Source organism: Acinonyx jubatus, chromosome B1 (assembly GCF_027475565.1).
Source record: "Acinonyx jubatus isolate Ajub_Pintada_27869175 chromosome B1, VMU_Ajub_asm_v1.0, whole genome shotgun sequence".
Taxonomy (NCBI): Eukaryota; Metazoa; Chordata; class Mammalia; order Carnivora; family Felidae; genus Acinonyx; species Acinonyx jubatus.
The window spans coordinates 166,578,362-166,600,232 of NC_069382.1; the positions used below are offsets into that span (position 1 = coordinate 166,578,362).

Below are 21,871 nucleotides of genomic sequence, written 5' to 3' on the forward strand. Positions count from 1 at the left end.
GAAAAAATATATATTGTGTATATTCATCAAATAACAAAACACCTCACCAAAAGCTCCCATATAACATAGTATTTTTTTTTAGTACCATGGGTTTGCTAAATATCTAGTCATACCATCTCCAAATACAGCAATCTCATCTCTTCTAATATTTATACTTATCATTTACTTCTCCCATCTTATTTCATTTGCTACTACCTCCAAATCAATGTAAATAACTATGGTCATAGACGGGAGCCCTATTTTGTCCCTGATTTTAAGCAAAATAACTTCATCACTGGAATATTACATTTGCTAAAAGAATGTGATAATCTTTTCATGTGTAAGTAAGTTTTCCTATATTCTTATTTTGCTTGTAGTTTTATCAAGAATGGCTATTTAATCTTATAAAATTATATTATAGTATCTAATGATCGAATAATCCTATGATTTTTTTCCCTCTTTTAGTTTGTTGATTTAAAGAACTATCATGTAGATTTTCTGATATTAAAACACATTTACATTACAGAAATAAATCCTACTCAGTCATGGTGTGTTATTCATTTTATACAGGACTAGATTCAGTAAACTAAGGTTTAGTTAGACTTTTTGCAACCATATTTCTAAGTGAAACCAATACATAAATATCAGATTACAATGGCTTTGTAAAATGAACTAAGGAACGGTCCACTTTCTTTCCATGGCCTGAAATTATTAAATAACATAGAAATTTTCACTTTATAATAACTTGGAAAAAGCATTGTCAGATATTATTAGGGAGGATATTATTGTTATACGGTTTTTAAACATGAAGGGCGCCTGGGTGGCGCAGTCGGTTAAGCGTCCGACTTCAGCCAGGTCACGATCTCGCGGTCCGTGAGTTCGAGCCCCGCGTCAGGCTCTGGGCTGATGGCTCGGAGCCTGGAGCCTGTTTCCGATTCTGTGTCTCCCTCTCTCTCTGCCCCTCCCCCGTTCATGCTCTGTCTCTCTCTGTCCCAAAAATAAATAAACGTTGAAAAATAAAAAAATAAAAAATAAATAAATAAATAAACATGACAAGGAGTAGATGTTTGGAAAAATCTGTAAGTTGACTAAAGTCAAGAAACCAGTAAGGGGTAAAGCTAGGAATGGAACACCAGACTTCTGATACCAGAACTAGATCTTGATCTACCCTGTACCACCTTATGTCTCCAGGTAAGACCCTCAATTTTAGACCTAAACAAAGGTTAGCAGAAATCCCATAGCAGGCCCAAGAAAAGAAAGCCACCCTTTGGACTCATTAGAGCAGTAATAAGCTTTGCAAAGGCTTCTGAGAAGCCACAACCAAAGAGCAATCCTCTTGGTATTTGGTTCTTCGAAACGGGATCACCCAGATGGACCACTAACAGTGATTCAAGGTGGCAGATTCACTGAGGCAACCAGTAGGACTGCACATAACTGGGTGATGATAATTCATGTATATACAGTCCTTTATAATTTACAAAGAGTATATTCAAAAAGGTTAGGTCCCTTGTTAAAGATTATATCTACCACCCCGTAACTCCTTAAATCATGCTCCTTGTATGTTTCCTTCACAGCATTTATCATTCTTATTGCAATTATTGTACTGATTTGTGCTATTTGTTCTTTGCCTTCCCATTCTTCCCCAACCACAACAGAGGTAATACAAAAGCAGAGGCCATACTGTATTACTGTTTTATCCACAGGTCTGAACACAGCAAAAAGACATTTAAGACATATTTGTGATGTGCTTGAAAAAATAAATACCATCTACCATTTATACCTGAAGTGATCCCTGTTTAAATCCTGTATAGAAAGGACACCAGCTTTCCCTCCAGATATGGTGGCACCGCTACACACACGCTTAGGAATAACACTGCTCCTGCCTCTCTAAATATAAATTGTGCTATACATCCAAGTCAGGGCTCTCCATATCAATCTTATACAATCACCTTATTTGACAGTGACATTCTTTTTAAAGGCAAATCAGTGTGAACTCTCAATATCCCAAATTAGATCAAGCACACAAGTTCAAATGAGTTGGCCATTAATTACTCACCACCACTGGCCCAAGTTTGAAACCACCAGATCTCATTTTTCATTGGGCTGACATCCTGAAAGGCACCATTTATCAGGAGACCTCCCTTGTATTTTTTTCTTTTTCCTCCATTGTTTCCCTGAATTAACCAAAGCAATATTAAATAAGTTGCTAAATACAGATATTAGCTCATTTGTAGCTAATTATTATAGGTAAATGGTGCAGTAAATGAAGTACCCTACACCCTCCCCTGGCCTTTTTTTTAAAGCTTTTGTGATGTTCTCCAGGTAAATCCCATGCATAATGTAAGAGTGGCAATGTTGTTTGCATAATAAGCTATTTTCTACCACAGAAGCAGAAACATTTTATCGCTATAGAGAAAGCTCAAATTATGAATACATTTTCATATAAGTTGATTTATGTGAAAATTACAAATAAATGCAGAGCTGAGCTGCAAGTGAATTGTTTGTTCCCAGTTCAAGGAGTGGTGTTATTTGAAATTAAAAAAGAAAACAACTCCACCACATCCTGCTAAGAGAAATATTTTTAATGTTATTCAGACTGAAGCACATACTATATGATCCAAGAAGAAAAGCATTACCTGGTCTGGCAGTAGGACCTGAGACCGCAAAAGCTAAGATAAATATGTTCAATGATTTTGGAAGCCATCTTTTCATGAATAAAAATATACATGACACACATATATATATATAGATAGATAGATAGATAGATATAGATATAGATATAGATACACTTCCATGATATATGTATTCTTACGTGCACTTGGGGTGCAAAGATTCTCAGCAAACTCTAACTACTTCTTTCAATAGTCAAAAGAAGTTGAAGGAATGAATGGAAGCCCATTATCATCTTGGCACAAGTAAAAGCTAAACGTGTATTGAAGACATGAAAATGGTTTTGTGTATGCCCCAAAGCTTCTCAGACACTTGCAGGACCCTCAAAGTGGGATACACATTTCTAATACCAGGCAAATCACTTATCTTACTAGAAGCCCCCTAAACCAGTATAACCAGTACAGTGTTTGGCATCTAACTAGTTGATCTGTAATAGGGATATAAAGCTCGCCACAAAGCTAACATCTAAGATGTGGAGGAGTTGGGTTTTAGGGAAAAGAGACATCAACATGGCACACTGGACACATCCACACAGTAAAATAAATGTGACCTGTTTAACAATTCAGGCAATATGTCTGTACTTTTCCTAGCCCTTTAAACTTCCCTGTATTATCCTCATGATGGACCATGATCACAGAAAACGCTCCAACTAGGCTATTGCCGCACACCTCAACCCACTTATGCTTTTTTAAATGCTAATTTCTTATCTTTCAAGTTCTTAGTTCTGATAATGATCTCTGACTCCCTTCACATTTTGCAGCCCTTCCTAGCTCCCAAATGGGCTTACTGGTATCTTACTCAGTTCTTGGCTCCGTGAGCTCCCCAGAATCTGATTGATGTCCAAAGCCTTGAGAAAATCCTATTTCCTGCCCCAGCCAAATACTCAGCCCCACCAAACACCACTGCCCCTTCCTGTCTTCATCTCTGAACCAGAGAGGCCACTCAGAATAGTATATACAGATAGCTGGCCTAAACGTGGACCTCAGAAGTCTCATCTTTACTTTCTATTTGCTGTCAATTCACTGGCTGGTCAAGAGATGTTGCATATGTAGATGTGACTTTTTGCAAGCCCTCTCTGTCATCTCTAAACCATTGATGTGTGTGTGTGTGTGTGTGTGTGTGTGTGTGTGTGTGTGTGTTGTGTGTGGTAAGTGTATTCCAGTCAAAGCACAGGCAGGCATCATGTAACTTGCTTGGCCTTGTTAGATCAAAAAGACCAGAGCCAGTCCCTTCTCCATGCCCCAGATTCAGGTATTAAATTACTACCCAAGGATCTCTGCTACATCTGTTCTGTTTTATTTCGTATCTGTTTTATTTCATATTTATTTCATATCTTCTCTTCAGTATTATGTCGGGAGTCTGGGTCAGATGTGAAAATAAGTAATGATGGGGAAATGCTATCTTAATTACACTGCCTTGGATTCTCACATTCAATAGGTCAACAGACAGGGAGGAAATACTTGATCCCCTATTCTCACTTCCCTGAATTTTAGGCTAGCAACTTATACTTGAAGCTTAACAGTAAGAAGCCTAGAGAGGATGGTCTGTCCACATCTCTTCCTCTTCTACTATCCTCTGATTCTTTCAATATGAATAGGCCAAGAATAAGCATATTTCTTTTTAAGTCAGATGAAGGGAAGACTCACTCCAATAAACACTACCACAGAGTTTGCGCCCCTTTATAACTCAGAAAGAAAAAAGTAAAAAAGTCTTTAAAGGACAAATACTGCATGAGCCCACTCGTATGAAGTACCTAAAATAGTCACATTCACAGAGGCAGAAATTATTCCAGGGAAAGGGAGGAGGAGAAAACAGAGAGTTAGTGTTAAATGGGCACAGAGTTTCATTTTGACATCCATCTGTGGATGGATAGTAACTATGGTTGTATAATAATCTGAATGTACTTTACGCCACTGAACTGTATGCTTAAAATGGTCGGAAGGTAAATTTATGTTACGTGTATTTTGCCACACACAAGAAAATAAAGGATATTTATTGAGCCACATTTTTTAAAGTAAAAAGGACTTTTAAAAATACCAGCTTTTCAAATTTTAATAGAACAACTATTGAGTCATTGGTTTATCGCCTACTATTTGCCTTGCACTCTGCAAGATCCTGGGGATAGTGTATTTATTGCAAGAGACAAATACTCTACCCTCATGGAGCTGAGAACTTGCGGAAAGAAATGGATATTAAAAAAAATTACAATCCGGGGCACCTGGGTGGCTCAGTTGGTTAAGCGTCCGACTTCAGCTCAGGTCGTGATCTCACAGTTCTTGAGTTTGAACCCCACATCAGGCTCTGTGCTGACAGCTCGAAGCCTGGAGCCTGCTTCAGATTCTGTGTCTCCCTCCCTCTCTGCCCCTTCCCCACTCACTCGCTCTCTGTCTCTATCTCTCTAAAAAATAAATAAACATTTTTAAAGTTACAATTTGATGGGTGCCTGGGTGGCTCAGTTGGTTGGGAACCTGACTTCAGCTCAGGTCACATCTCACAGTTCGTGAGTTGAAGCCCCATGTCAGCCTCTGTGCTGACAGCTCAGAGCCTGGAGCCTGCTTCAGATTCTGTGTCTCCCTCTCTCTCTGCCCCTCCCCGCCTCATGTTCTGCCTCTCTCTGTCTCTGAAAAATGAATAAACCTTAAAAAAAATTTTTTTTTTTAAATTACAATTTGATGAGAACTTTAAAGCAAAAGGTAACGCTGTGCAGGACCATCTGGCAGATATCACCCTCCTAACCACGTCGGCAGGATCAGAAACTTGAGGGATAAAGGACAGTTCACTAGGAGAAAAGCTTCTAAAAACATGCTCAGCCCTCCATGTGTCAATGTACCATCTCCCCACTAAGGACTCTTGGATTCTGGATTTTCCATAATGCTTATCATCCGGCAGTTTTCTGGAGACCAGGCTCACATGGAGGACAAACATCCCTCTCTTAGTTCAGTCTCAAATACCAAAAGGCATTGGGACCCAGACACTAGGCCAAGGTCAGCAATGCAAGAGATGGCATGTTAGTTTCCTCCATCACCTTTCCTTTCCAGAGTTCTCACTGGCATTCACTGAATCACGGATTTCTCTAAGGGCCCAACAAGGTTCCTTACAAAGTTGGAAGAAATCCTTAAAAAGCAAAATGGTTAGTTAAAATTTGTCATTAATAACTCGATAGTCTGTTACATATTTTAATGTTTCCATACCCCCATGTTTACCATTCATCCAGTTAACCTTATATTTAAAGCAATTTTCCATCATTCTTGATATCTGCATTATCCCAACAAATAGCACAAGTTTGGAAGCAATATCCCCCATACTATTCCTACTTTAAACACACACACACACACACACACACACACACACACACACACACACACACACTCCCATCTCTACTAGATTATAAACTTCACAAAAGCAGGGCCCAGGTCTGTTTCATTCCTTAATGAATACTCTCAGTGATTCCTACAATATCATAGATGCTCAATAAACAGTTCTCAGATGAATCCCCCTCTCTGTGCCAGCGTCTGAAACCCCTGTCACACATAGCCATGACATAGTCTCTGTCATACATAGATATGAAATAGCAAGGTTTGGGAGTCAGACAGACCAAGGTTTAAATCCTGGCTCTGGCTCTGCCATTTACTAAAAATATAAATTTAGGCCAATTATACATATATCATTTTTTATTCTATTTATTGGTTATTTATTTTTGAGAGAGAGAGAGAGAACATGCATGAGAGAGGGAGAACGCAAGCTGGGGAGGGGCAGGGGGGTGGGCAGAGGATCCAAGTCCGGCTCTGTGCAGACAGCAGCGAACCCAATGTGGGGCTCGAACTCAGGAACTGCGAGATCATGGCCTGAGCTGAAGTCAGACACTTAACCAACTGAGTCGCCCAGGTGCCCCAAAGCCATTTATATTAACACTCCAAACATCAGAGTCCACACCTGTGAAATGAGAATAGTAAGACATTTCTCAATGATGTTAAAGGATGGAAACAGATGGTGTACATGTGTGGCACACAGAAACACTGTGAGGAGGCACAGGTAGTTAATGCCACTTTACAGAAGACAGTGTGACCCACTAAAATAACTGCCCCCAGGATAGAACTCCATCAGCTTCATATAGTCGCGTGCTTAATGTTTATTTTTGAGAGAGTGCAAGCAGGGGAGGGGCAGAGAGAAAGAGAGAGAGAGAGGGACAGAGGATCTGCAGCGGGCTCTGTGCTGACAGCAGACAGCCCAATGCAGGGCTTGAACTCACGGATCACAAGATCATGACCTGAACCGAAGTCGGACGCTTAACTGACTGAGCCACCCAAGTGCCCCCATATGCTTGCTTTTAAGCAAAGTAAAAAGGGCAAAAAGTGGAATTACTGAGACTGGGGCTTAGTCCCATTTATGAGATCAACACAATGTCTTGCGCCTCTGAGAAGGGTCTAAAAATCAAATCACAAAGGACAATACGAAACAAGCCCAGCAGTGCTTCTCAAACCAATGTGCACGCAAATATCACCTGAGGATTTTTTGTTAAAATGCAGATTTGGATTCACTGGGGTGGGAGATTCTACATTTCTAACAAGCTCCCAGATCCTGACAGCTTTGCGGGCTCCTGCTGTCTACAGACCACACTTTGAGGAGCAAGGGTTTAAAGCACTATGCAAAACACTGAGTGTTATCACTCCGAGGGCCATACCATCATAATGGTAATAGAGAACCATCTCATTTGTGTGCTCCATGCAATGACTTCCCCCAAGTACTGTGATTTTCTCTCAATGTCTTTTAAATGCCACAAAATCATACCTTGACCCCGATAATGATCATGATAAACACATCTGAATAAAAAGACCCCCCCAAGCTCCTGCTAGGCAATATCTTTAAGCTTAGGGCCATCTTGTTTGTAGTTGCCTTGGCTTTTCCCCTTTTCAATCTGCTGTCAAGTCAGTGAACCAGACTCATATCAAAGTCAATTTGAATTCATTTTGAACAATTTCAACAGATACTATTTCAAAGGGTTCTGCTAACTTCAAAAATAATATTCATTACCTGGTCGTTGAAGGAAACTGCTCTCAGGATATTGTACCCCGCCATCCCCTAATTTGGTAATTCTATCAGGAAAAGCAATTAAGTTTGTCTGACATGACTTGTTTTTATAAATCCATGATGCTTACTGTTCTTAATTTAATTCTCCTCTTACCACTTATAATTTCATTCTCATCTGACAGTTCGTATTTTCTCTCTGAGTGATTTTTCCCCCTTTATATTACTAATCATAGAAAATTCTGTGAATAACATCAGCCTTTGGGTGGGGGGGGAACAGGAAAATGGTGGGCAGTGCACAGACTTTCCTCAGGGAAGGCAGGAATTCTGTTCCTTACAATCTCTACAGCCCTTACAGCAGTGCTTGGCACACAGACAGCGCTCAATAAATACCTGGTATGATGCACCATGCCAGGCAGTGTGAAGGTAAAGGAGACTGTAACCCAGGCCTTTCCCCTTGTTTTACATTAGTCAGGAGGCAGACATTTTTAAAGAAATAACTAGAAAGTTAGCTGGGGGAAAAATGGTACTATGACAGGATTTCCAGTGGAGACTAGACCTCGACATTTCATTTTATTTTCAAAGCTGGAAAAACTTCCATCTAAGATGCTGTCAGCAGTTTCTGTCCTATTCATTGGAGTCCTGAATTGCCTTGACAATGTATACGTTACAATAGCACAAAGGAGAGGGTGGTCAACCATCCTGGAAAACCTGAGCTCAGGGAAGACAACAGGTAAGAAAAGTCACCTGGTGAGGTTTTAAGGGATGAACTGTGGTTGAGGAAAAGGAGGTAAGAACATGTTTTGTACATGGGGAGGAGTGTGTGCAAAGTCATAAACTTGCGCAGCAGTGTGGTATGTTCAGGGAAGCATAGGCATTTGCTCTGGGCAGAACATAGGGCTCTATGAGGAAGCAGCCAAATATGGATCCAACTTTACCCAGGAGCCAGATGCTGGAGGACGTTGTACGCTGAGCTTACAAATGTAATTGCAATAGGGAGTCACTAAAGCATTTTTAAGCAGGGAAGTGAGATGACAAGATGTGTACTGTGAAAAAAAGTTAATAATGATTGAGAGAATTTAAGGGATGGATTTGATGGAGACAAGACCAGAAGCAGAAGAAGAGGTGAGAATTGCAATAGCCTAGGTAAATGGTAACAAGGGTTTGAAGCAAGTACTACTAGTAGGAAAAGCTACAGTGTGCAGGGCACAGAGCCAACACATTGTAAGCATTATCTTACTGAATTCAGAGACCTAGGGCAAGAAAAACCACGGGGTGGGGGGGGATGGGGTGGGAGGGTGGGGGGGGAGGTGTTGAAAGACTATAGGTGGGAGGATCAGCAGTGATGTACTAGATGTGGGGAGGTAAAGGAGAGGGGAACGTAGAATGATTTCCCTGTTTTGTGACTTGTTGATGGCAGTGTCTTTGATCCATTTAGGGAAGATTCAAGGAAGAATATTATTTCGGGAAAATACCATGGGTTCCATTTTCAATATGTAGAGTTTGAGGTGCTCATGGAACTTTTGTGTAGAAATGGACAGTTGAATAAATGAGTCTGGAGCTCAGAGTTTTAGGCAAGAGACATGTTTGGGAATTTCCCCATATATAAATGGAGGTACAAATGGTGGGTAAAGAAGGAAGACCACACAGATGAAAAAAAAAAAACAAAGCAGAAATGGAAAACACCAATATTTAATGACGGGCAGAGAACAAAGAAAAGGGAGGAAGACTTAGGAGTGGTAGTTAGAGAGACAGGCTGAGAACCAGAGAGGATGCTGTCAAGATGGCCACAGGAGAAGACAGGTTCAAAAAGGACAGAGTGGTCAACATTGTCAAGGCTGCTCATATATATTCATTACATTTATTTGGATATGAGAGGCATCATTTATTCTTTCAATGGGGTTTACCTGCACACTGATGTAATACCTACTGAAAACTTTCTTGCCCACTGGAATAAGGCAAAAGATGGATGAAAAAGCACCCTCTGAAACTGATGGCAGAAAAGATCAATGCCTAGCATTTGAGATTAGCCATCTATTGCAAGTAAGTCAGCCTACAATGGCCCACCAATGTGCTCAGTAGGAGGACACTGAAGTATGAAAACATGAAACAACCACCTACTGTATTGTATGGCGACTTGCCTGGCATGAATTCATGGACTGTCAGAGTTGAGTGGGTGTGTGTGCTTTTCGTTAAGAATAACAATGGGTTGGGGCACCTGGGTGGCTCAGTCGGTTAAGCGTCCAACTTCAGCCCAGGTCATGATCTCACGGTCTGTGAGTTCGAGCCCCGCATTGGGCTCTGTGCTGACAGCTCAGAGCCTGGAGCCTGCTTCTGATTCTGTGTCTCCCTCTCTTTCTGCCCCTCCCTTACTCATGCTCTGTCTCTCTCTGTCTCAGAAATAAATAAACATTAAAAAAAATTAAAAAAAAAGAATAACAATGGGTATTGGGAAAAAAATGGCCAATAAGCACATGAAAACATGATCAACATCACCAATCATTAGGGAAATTCAAATCAAAACGACAATGAGATACCACTTCACACCCATTAGGATGGCTGTTATTAAAAAACAAAAACAAAAACAAAAACAAAATACAGAAACTAAGAAGTATTGGTGAGGATGTGGAGAAACTGGGACCCAAGCCATTACTGATGGGTATATAAAATGGTGCAACCACTGTGGCAAAAAAAATTTTGTCTTCAAAAAATTAAATATGGAATTAACATATGATTCAACAATTCCACTTTTAAGTATATGCCAAAAATAATTGAATGCAGGGACTCAAACAGGTATTTGTATACTCATACTCTTAGTAGCATTATTGACAATAGCCAAAAGGCTAAAGCAACCATTTGACAAATGAATGGATAAAGAAACTGTGGTATATATATATATATATATATATACACAATGGAATATTATTCAGCCTTAAAAAGGAAGGACATGCTGGCATGTGCTACAACATGGATGAACCCTGAAAACATTATGCTAAATGAAATAAACCAGTCACAAAAGGACAAATATTGTATGATTCCACTTACACCAGGCTGCAAGGGTAGTCAAATTCATAGACAGAGAAAATAGAATGGTGTTTGCCAATAGCCTGGGGAAAGGAGGAATAGGGAGTTATTATCCAGTGGGTACTGAGTTTCTGTTTGGGAAGAAGCAGAAGTTTCTAGAGATGAATGGTGGTGGTGCCTGCACAATTTATTTCCTGCCAGAGAACTGTATATTAAAAAATGGTTAAAATGGTAAATTTTATGTTATGTATACTTTGCCACAATACAACAATGAGTATTGGGGAAGAAGATGGAGTCTATTTTCTTCTAAGATTGCCTGAGAGAGAAAAGGTTCTGGTTGTAGAGGGCTAGAGATGAACAGTTTTTCAGAAAAGAAACATCCCTAGAAAGAAAAGACCCGTTGTCATGCCGTAGCTTATAACACTAATAGAAATACTAATACTACCAATATTACTACCATTTATCGAGTGTTTATTATTGTTTTAGTAATGCTAAGTATTCTATGTAATTTTTTCATTTTCAAAAAAAAATTTTAAGTGAAAGTGACTATGTCTAATTTGTAGATAAGGAAACTGGGGCTCAGAGATGTTATGTCAATTGTCAAAGTCACAAGGAATGAGGCAGAGTAAGGATTCAAATCCATCTGAGAGCCCATGCTCTCACCCCCTTCACCATGGTTTGGGACTCTGTACCCAACTATCATGTAAGGCTTCCATTTAGAATATGTTTTAATTTATCCAGAGAACTATTAGCATAGGAACTTGTCTTGTTTCTTAAGGTGAGAATAATCTCCACCAAAAACTAATCAATAGGTACTTGTCTTGGGCATCTCTTGGTAGATGCAACATTGAGGAATGGTTGTCATATGGGGTCTGCAGCCAGGCAGCCTGGGTTCCCATCCTGTTTTTGTCCTTCTATTTGGTTAACTTTAGGTAAGTTACTTAACCTGTTGGAGCCTTAACTTCCTCACCTGAAAACAGGCATGATATGCTAGGATCAAGTGAGTCCACAAATGTAAAACAGATAGAATGGTGCCTGGTCACTAGAAAGATTCAATCAGCATTAACTACGTTATCTTTTATTATTTTAAACCATTTTGTGCCTCTGGTGCTAATAGTGGATCATCCACACGAAGAACAAATTTGAAAAATCTGGAGGTACCTGAAAAGCTCTGGTGTGTTCTCAGGACCAATCTCCAGCCTCCTCTCTGCAGCTCTCCAGTGCTAACCCTGAGGAAAGAATTCAAGCAGAGAATCTATTGTGTGCAAGCACTGTGCCAGAAGCTAAAAAGATTTCATCTGGATCCTTGAGGAGACCCTACTAAGACAGAGAGATGGGCATGAACAAATAACTGAGATACGATATGCTACAGGGTAAGAAAGGGCTGTGCTTCAATTGCCATGGAGACAGATCTAGAAATAATAAAGTTGCCTGGGTTCTTACTGCTTCCTTTAAAATATCTCATTAGTTTATAGGCTCTCAGAGTGGGAAGTCACCTCCAATGTCACCAGTGGAGTCCAACCTTTACTTTGTGGAAGTCCCATGGGCTGTACCTTAAGAAACTCACTCACAACTCAATCTTTTGTTTTCTTCTCTTGCATGGATGTGGACTGCACACTTGGAATTCAAAGAAAGGAAAGTACTTTAAAAAAGAGGAGGGGATTAAGAGTACACTCATCTTGATGAGCCCTGAGTAATATATGGAGCTGCTGAATTGCTATACTGTACACCTGAAACTATTATAATACTGTATGTTAACTATACTGAAATTACAATACATAGATACCTACATACTTCATCAAGAAAAAAACCCAGAAATTCAAAGTTATTATTTCACAGAGGACAACTTTGGGATATGTATCAGGAAGGATATCTTTCATCAGTGGTTTGAGAAGGAATCTCTACTACTTGTTTTTGTGCCCAGAGAGAAGAATGCCTAGGCTCCCCTGCAGGGCAGATCGGTTCCAAGTGGCTACAGAGCATGATCATCCCTTAAAATCATAAATATGGGCCACTGACACATACACAAATGCTCTTAGTAGCCTTATTCATGAGAGCCAAATACTAGAAGCAACCCAAATATCCAAATAATAATAGACTGATAAATAAAATGTGGCATATTCATACACTGAAATACTACAGAATGATGAAAAAGAACAAACTATGGATACACTCAACAATGGGGATAAACCTCACAGACACAATGCTGAACAACATTGGCCAAACACAAAAGAATATATACCGCATAAGTCCATTTATAAACTCCAAAAACAGGCAAAACTAATCTTATACATTAGAAGTAAAGGCAGTGGCTACCTCTGGACAAGAAGGAGGGGAAGTGGTTGGTAAGTGGAAGTAAGAAATCTTCTAGGTTCTTGGTAATGTTCTATTTCTTGACTTGAGTGTTTATTTTATAATTCATTCAGGTGTACATTTATGATTGATGTACTTTTCTTTATACGTATTTCAATATAATTGGCTTATTTAAAAAGAGGAAGAGGGAGCACCTGGATGGCTCATTTGGTTGAGCATCCGGCTTCGGCTTAGGTCACGATCTCATTGTTTGTGGGTTTGAGCCCCACATCTGGCTCTGTGCTGAGAGCTCAGAGCCTGGAGCCTGCTTCGGATTCTGTGTCTCCCTCTCTCTCTGCCCTTCCCCTGCTCACACTCCGTCTCTCTCTCAAAATAAACATTTTTTAAAAAATAAATAATAAAAAGAGGAAGAGAAATTACAAAAAGAAAAATCCTAACCTAACGCAAAGGGTACAACTAGATTAGGCTACTTGCCTTCTCAAATACTTAAAATGACCACCATTGCCTATAGGAGTAACATGCCTTCTCATTTAACTAGCATTTGCACTCACTGTCCTTTACCAAAGCAAGCAGACATGCCACCATTTATGTGGCAGAGTTTTGTCACCTTAGAGGCAGCTAGTCTCCCTATACTCAAACAAGGTTTTGCCTTTGACTCACACAAAAATTACCTTTGTGGCCAGGGAGCAGGCTTTTTTTGCAGACAAGTTTAGCCATTTAAAGGTTAAAATATCCAAGAAACGTAATACAAGACGGCATGACGTAGATACCAGGGATGTGACACAGAAGCACTGTATCTATGTCTCAAAAGGTGAAAATCCTTGGGGGGGTCTTCTTTGCTGATTAGATTGCATCTGGGGTTCAGGTCTGGTCATCGTGCTGTGAAAAGGATAGAAATCAATCAGACATGACCTCAGAGAAAGATCATCATGATGAAAGAACTTGAATGCACATCATGGAAGCAATGACCGAAAGATCTTCCGAGTCCATGTGCCTTGGCATTGTGCTGTGCTCTGAATTCTCTAAAGCTGTGCCCGGAGCTGGATCACTCAGCTCTTGAGCAGGACCTGGACAGCTGAAGACCCATGCCAGCCAGCTCTGGCCCAGGAAGCTCTGGTAGGTTCTGTGCAAGAACTGTCCAAGCATTGTGGGGTCTGTGGATGCCTTTCACGGTCCCCCAGGAGGAAGACATGAAAAGTGACATTGGCACCTGCTACTCGGCCTGGATGTACTGAGCTTAAACAAGATCTATCACCTCTACCTCTACCTTGGCAGCCAGAGGCAGAGCACATCTCCCCATCCTGAAAGTGGGGTGGAGAAGCTGCTGCTGAAGTAGTCAGTCCCTATTCCAGGTGCCCAAAGGGCACAGTTACCCTAAGGATGCCAGGTGGAGGCGGGGAGTAGAAGGAGTGCTCCAGTGGGTGTGACCACTGTGCTGTCCAGAGCCTCTTTCTTCACATAGAACAACCACTTCCCTCTGCGTATAGCTGATATACCCCTCCAGGAGATATCCGTACTGCTGAGCGTCTGCTCTAACAATGCACATGCATTCTGCAAAATAGAGCTTCAGCATATTTTGAGATACTTAACATGAAAACATTCAATTGGATTAGTAGTCCTTTCTCACCAACATTAGAAATTTCAACATTATATTTGTCAATGAAAGTGAAGAAAGAGCTATTAGAGCCTATAATTATAATTTCAACTGCTGTATGTCTTTTACAGGCTGAAAAAATGGTATTAAATTTTTAATCACAGCTTCTTGTCCATCACAACTATTGAGAATTTGAAGAATTCATCATTAACAAGTCTTGATCAGGAATTATAAGTAGCCATTTCAAACATAAAACCTGATACTAAAGGTTATGTTCATGGAATCAAACTAAGCTTTCATTTTCAAACCTTTGAAAAGATTTTATTTGGAAGCTTTCTACAGTTTCAATATTTAATATGTTCCCTAGTATTTTATATTTTATTTTCCTCTCATAATTATATATTATAAAGAAAAAAATGTAATGAATTTTTCACCAATCCCCAGACAGACATTCCTAATTCCTCTCAGGTTCACCCTAGGGTACTCTGCAAATATCATCTTCAGTATCTGCCTTAGATTTCAAAAGGTTAGGAGACACTGGTAGAGAAAAAAACGTTAATGTAGAAAGAGAACCAAATTGGAAGAACTGATATGGAGGCCATAAATTCAGTTGTTCTGAGCATCCTCAAAGGGGTAGACTTGGTCCTCAAGTGAAGGCTCCAGGGAGATGGCTTTCAGTCAAACCCCAAGAGTCAGCTCTTTCCAGAGAGAGACCAGGAATGTTCTGACAGAGTCTAGCTGACCACTTGGCAGAATGGTATAGATGGAGACTAAAATTTTAGAGCATGACTGACGTAGGGAACCTGTACAACCTCGTTTGACCTTTATATTCTATGACTCCATACCAGCCAGTTCAGGAAGACTTCCAGGCTCTCTCTCCCTGGCATTTCTTAAATTCTTGGTATGGAAAGACATGAAATCATCAAGGAATAAATAAAAAGCCACTGGCATGCCAGGCCTGGCATAAACATGTTGAAATTAAGATCAATATGATGGGGCGTCTGGGTAGCTCAGTTAGTTGAGTCTCCAACTCTTGGTTTCAGCTCAGGTCATGATATTGTGAGATGGAGCTCTGTGTCAGTGCTGATACCACAGAGCCTGCCTGGGATTCTCTCTCTCTCTCTTTCTCTCTCTCTCTCTCTCTCTGTCTCTCTCTCCTCCCCCCCTTCTCAACTCATGCTTGCTCTCAATCTCTCTCAAAATAAACTAAAAAAATTTTTTTAAAAGATCAATATGATGCACACAGGAGTATCTCTGTGTCTACCGTCTTTAACCTTGAGAAGACATATGGGGACACAGACATTGACCACAGCCCAGGATTCTAGCCTTTATTAAACCACCCACTAACTACTAGATACTGGGAAAGTCAATTTCCTTCTAATTTAATTTTCTTATCAATACAAACAATGGGGATGAGATGGAAAAGCTTAATTGATTTCCAAGGGGGTTCGCAGCTGTAAATTTTTATCTAAGATTGTAGATATAACTTCTTTGGTTTAACTGTTCTTATATATACAATGAATACAAAAGGGCCTCTCTCACACAGGGTAGTTCAATTCAACATTACTAAATAAACATACACTGTATGTCAGGCTCTATGCTGAACACATATCAAACCTCAATAGAAAGGAGAGACTACAAAAAAGCAGGTTAAAAGCCAGCATACACAATGAGGCCCTTAAAAGACCTTAAGGCACTGAAATAACTCAGGTAATATGGAAAATGAGGATGTGGAAGAACAAAACCAAGATGGTGGCCATCGGGGAAACGAAGTAAGTTCTCCCACCAATTGTGTCCCCTATAGCAGCACAGCAACATTGTGTGTGCCTTGAACAAAAGACAGTCCATAGCTATTTTAGGACCTAGGGCTTCCCGAGAGGGACAGGAAATAGAAGACTGGAGATTGAACAACAAATAAGCATGAGTGGCACCAGCAGGAGAGGCACCAGCTGGTTTACCTGAGACAAAATGGAGACAAATTCCTAAAAAGTTACTGATGGAGTTCTAGAAAGCCAGAAGGTTCTATAAAGAGCACACATGCTCAGCAAAACCTTATTAGCCTGCTTGGGAAAGAGAATATACCTACAGCAGCTGTGGATGAGTTTTGCAGACTGAAGTTATCCGAGAATTCCACCCATGCAAACACAAGCCACCCATGTTAATGTTCCATGGTGTCTTCCACTCATTTATCAACTTAATGCCATTATGTAATATAACTTTGCCACAACAGCATTTGTTCTATATGCCAGATAATCCCAGAATGCTGGGAAAGGGAGATTTTCTACGAGGCAGTGTTCTTTGAAACAAATTACTTCGGAGAATTCACAAACAATTAAATGGAAAGAGGAGAAGCCTCATAGAATGAATATGATCCGGTTCCTGTCATGGCATTCCAAAGCTAACTGGGTGCACAGACATACATTCAACTATCAGTGTGCAAACACTGTGAGGACGGGACCAGATAACAAGTGTTAACAGTGCCATGAACCACAAACCACGATGTCCATCACATATAAGGTGCAGCAGTAGTGGTATTGTCACAGGGCTGTTCCTCATTTAGACCAACTTCCCTACAATAAAAAGGCAGAATTTTTCTCTCTGATCATTTGAGTAGCATCTAAACAATGTCTGTTTCTAAAAATCATTATTCTAGGCAAGGCTATGTTTGTCACTCAGCTGCGCTGTGTCATTTCAACCAAGCGTTCTAACACCACTTCAGTCCATTATATAATCCCCAGTTTTCCCCCATTCTGAATGTCTTTGTTGTTTATTGCTCTGCTCTCGCACAGAACTTGTCTGAAAGGTCTGGGTGCTTTCAATCGGGCCTTATCAGAGATCCTGGTTATTGGAACTCTCTGTATTTTACAGCCTCCATCTCATTAATGCCAGCACTAATTTGTGGTCCCATCCAATACCACCCCCATAAGATCTGCATGAATACTCACTGGATTTCAATCTGCCATTCAACAAGCATGAAGTCCTTTATGTTCATTATTAGCCAATCAAACAGCTCCAGTTCCTTTTCTCTGCATTTTTTTTCCATAGTGAAATCATTTTGTTATTATCCCAAAGCAGTTGCTTGGTAGGAAATACTGGAGAAAAAACAATGACAACGGTTAACAGCCCTTCCTCCTCTTCCTTTTCTCCAGCAAATGCAACTGTTTTAACCTGTTCCTGAGACCTTCAACAGCAACTCCAGCTCCAATTGAGTCGCCAATTTGTTTGTGAAAATCCTCCTTCCCTAACATAGCTCTTACCCTGAGATACCTTGCAGTATATTGTAAAATGGGCCTATTTTTTACCCTCCGAGAAGCAGAAGGACTGTTGAGATGAAAACTAATCCATGCTCCAGCAGAGAATTAAACCAGGTTGCCAAACCCAAGTGGACGGATGGACTCAGTGCCACGTGTGCTAGGGTGACCTCATTCTGAGACCTACCACCTTCTTGTTCTGAAAACTGGAGCCTGGGGTCATTCTCATGGAATGCTCCTTCATTCAATTTACATGGTTAAATGACCTCCCTTTCACATCATTTCAACCCCATGCATCATTACCAAAAGTACTCCATTCTGCTATAATGTTCTGCATTTCTTGTTCCAACAAATGCCTTGTCCTTCAAGGTCCTCCTGTCATTTTCTGTTCTGCAACAAATTACACTTGCAAAAATGGGCTCAAGAAGGTTTGGCTTTTCTTATTTTGAGATAAATTAAAATCAGGGTGAAAGTTAGTAAATAAAGGGAAACAATATAGAGCAGAGTGTCTGGTTCAGCAGAAAGACTGAGCAAATTTCCAAAAGGGTCATTTTTTTCTCTTTCCTTTTTAATGATCAAAGGCAGAAAATCTCAAAAGTGAGTCTTTTCTCACACAATAAGGATCTGAGAACTATTTTTTTTTCACCTCCTACTGAGACCTGGTTTCGCAGGCTGTGTTCCCCAGGAAGCAGACTCTGAGATGCTGATTTGGGTACAGAGGTGTATTTGGGAGTGCCCTTGGTTCAATGCCCATGGGAGAAAGGGAACAGAGCAGGATAGGGCAGAGGGGGAAGCTGGGCTATGGAGCAGGTACAACAAGTCTCAGCCAATCCCAGAGGGAAGTCTGGACCAAGAATGGCCCTTCCGAGTTCTTCTCCCCAGCCAGGAGAGGGGGAGGGGCTTTTATATTTTAGCACCATGGGATGAAGGCTGCCCCCAGGGGGCGGGTGTAACCTTGGGCTCCACCAGGTGGCAATTCCCAAAGACAGATATTAGCCAACAACCTTCTCAGTAGCTAGGGGACTGAGCCCTTTAATCCTTAAGCAGGGGTCTGGGCAATGCATCACATCCTCCAAAGAAGGGTAAGCCCTTATAATATAAAATTTCTGATTAACCACCTTAAGCTGAAATAGGTTCCATGGAAGATGTTTTGCCAAAGCTATATTTTTTAACTTTACTTATTTATTTTGAGACACAGAGAGGGAGAGAGACAATCCCAAGCAGGCTCCACACTGTCTGTGCAGAGCCCGATACTGGGCTCAAACTCACAGAACTGTGAGATCATGACTTGAGCTGAATTTAGTTTAACCAACCAAGCCACCCAGGTGCCCCCAAAGCTATTTTTTAAGAATGTTTATTTATTTTTGAGAGAGAGAGTGTGAGTGGGGGAGGGGCAGAGAGAGGCTGCTGGGGGAAACAGGACCCCAAGCAGGCTCTATGATGACAACAGTGAGCCTGACGTGGGGCTCAAACTCACAAACCTTGAGATTATGACCTGAACCAAAGTCGGTCACTCAACCAACTGAGACACCCAGGCACCCCATCACCAAAGCTATTTAAATCCTGATTTGATGGCTGGCATCAACAACTGCTCAACAGTCTGATCCTTATGGGTTCAAACATGTCTATACACTAAAGATGTTGTGGTTCATGATGGCCACGAAGGACAATTCACTAAAGATGCTGTGGTTCATGATGGCCACAAAGAAAAATCCTGAATTCTTCTCCTCCCGTGGACACACCGAATCTACAACTACATGTGGCACAATTTCCTCTGGAAAAAAAAAGCAAACAAACAAAGCTAAAACTAGCTGAGAGACTCCTACATATCCAGCAAATGAGAAGAAACCCACATCCAAGCAGGGAGAAGAAGACAGTCTCACCATAAACCACACCCTGGGGTGGCAACTCACAACGGTGCGGGAGCTCAAAATACTGAGCTTCTCTCTGAGGAGCAAAAGGTATGAAACCAATATTGGGAACCCCAAATCTTTTTTTTTAATTTATTTTTGAGAGAGAGCCAGACAGAGCACAAGCAGGGAAGGGGCAGAGAGAGAGGGAGACACAGAATCTAAAGCCAGCACAGAGCCCGATGCAGGGCTCGAATTCATGAACTGTGAGATCATGACCTGAGCTGAACTTGAACACTCAACTGACTGAGCCACACATGCACCCCATGGGAACACCAAATCTTAAGACCTGCATCTGAAGGATGAGCCTCCAAAACATTGTGTTTTCAAAGTCAATAGGGCTCGTGTCCAGAGATCCACAAGGCTTTAGTACAAACTGAGAAACATTTCTAAAGGACTCACCCTCACCAGGGTCCAGATTAAAAAGTGCCCAGACTTGGAGGGAGTCAAGATGGTGGAACAGCATGGAAGTTTTTTGTGTGTCTTGCATCAATGAAATACAGCCAGACCAACACTAAACCATCCTGCACACCTATAAAACTGATCTGATGATTAACAAAACTATCTGCACAACCTGAACCACAGAATTCAGCAAAAAAAAGAGAAAAAATTCATTTTTATTTTCAATTTTTATTAAAAATATTTTCAATTTTTTTACTGTATTTTTTATTTTTGTGTAAATTTTTGAAATTCCATTTTACTCCCATCATTTTATTTTAGTCTACTTCAGTGTATTAACTTTTCAAATTTTCAAACAATTTCCTTTTTTTTCATTTTTCTCTTTTTCATTTCTTTTCTTTTTCTTGAATAAAGAGAAAAAATTCATTTTTATTTTTAATTTTTATTAAAAATATTTTTCTTTCATTTTTTTCTACTATATTCTTTATTTTTGTGTATATTTTTTCAAATTCTATTTTACTTCCATCATTTCAATTTAGTCTACTTCAGTGCATTCATTTTTTTCAAATTTTCAAACTATTTCCTTTTTTTCTTTTTTTCCCCTTTTTCTCTAATCTATCAAGCCACTTTTTTTTTTATTTTTTTTAATGTTTATTTATTTTTTGAGACAGAGAGAGACAGAGCATGAACAGGGGAGGGTCAGAGAGAGAGGGAGACACAGAATCCAAAACAGGCTCCAGGCTCTGAGCTGTCAGCACAGAGCCCCACGCGGGGCTTGAACCCACAGACCGTGAGATCATGACCTGAGCCAAAGTCAGACGCTCAACCCACTGAGCCACCCAGGTGCCCCTTTCAAGCCACTTTCAACACCCAGACCAAAACACACCTAGGATCTAGCATCATTTATTCGATTTTGTATGTGTGTGTGTTTAATTTTTTAATTTTAATATTTTTTAATTTTAATTTTTTCTACCTCATTAATTCCTTTTCTTCCTTCAAAATGATGAAATGAAGGAATTCACCCCAAAAGAAAGAGCAGGAAGAAACGACAGTCAGGGACTTAACCAACAGAGATACAAGCAAGATGTCTGAACCAGAATTTAGAATCACGATAATAAGAATACTAGCTGGAGTTGAAAACAGATTAGAATCCCTTTCTGCAGAGATAAAAAAAAGTAAAAACTAGTCAGGATGAAATAAAAAATGCTATAACTGAGCTGCAATCACGAATGGGTGCCGCAGCAGCAAGGATGGATGAGGCAGAACAGAGAATCAGCAACACAGAGGACAAACTTAGGGAGAATAATGAAGCAGAAAAAAAGAGAGAGATTAAGGCAAAAGAGCACAATTTAAGAATTAGAGAAATCAGTGACTGATTAAAAGGAACATTAGAATCATAGGGGTCCCAGAGAGGAAGAGAGAGAAATAAGGGTAGAAGGGTTATGTGAGCAAATCATAGAGGAAAACTTTCCTAACCTGGGGAAAGACACAGACATCAAAAACCAGGAAGCACAGAGGACTCCCATTAGATTCAACAAAAACCGACCATCAACAAGGCATATCACAGTCAAATTCACAAAATACTCAGGCAAGGAGAGAATCATGAAAGCAGCAAGGGGAAAAAAAAGTCCAAGGGAAGACAGATCAGGTTTGCAGCAGACCTATCCACAGAAACTTGGCAGGCCAGAAAGGAGTGGCAGGATATA

The 21,871-nt window shown here is 40.4% G+C and overlaps 1 long non-coding RNA gene across 1 annotated transcript; it reads right to left on the reverse strand.

Annotated features, from left to right (window-relative positions):
• Positions 1–1,029: 1,029 nt before the first annotated feature.
• On the reverse strand, positions 1,030–21,528 carry LOC128314560 (uncharacterized). The gene is made up of 4 exons (XR_008296340.1): positions 17,551–21,528; positions 13,683–13,890; positions 11,860–11,927; positions 1,030–2,153 (listed from the first exon to the last, which is right to left on the reverse strand). It is a non-coding gene; the product is annotated as an uncharacterized LOC128314560 (long non-coding RNA).
• Between the last annotated feature and the right edge of the window lie 343 nt (positions 21,529–21,871).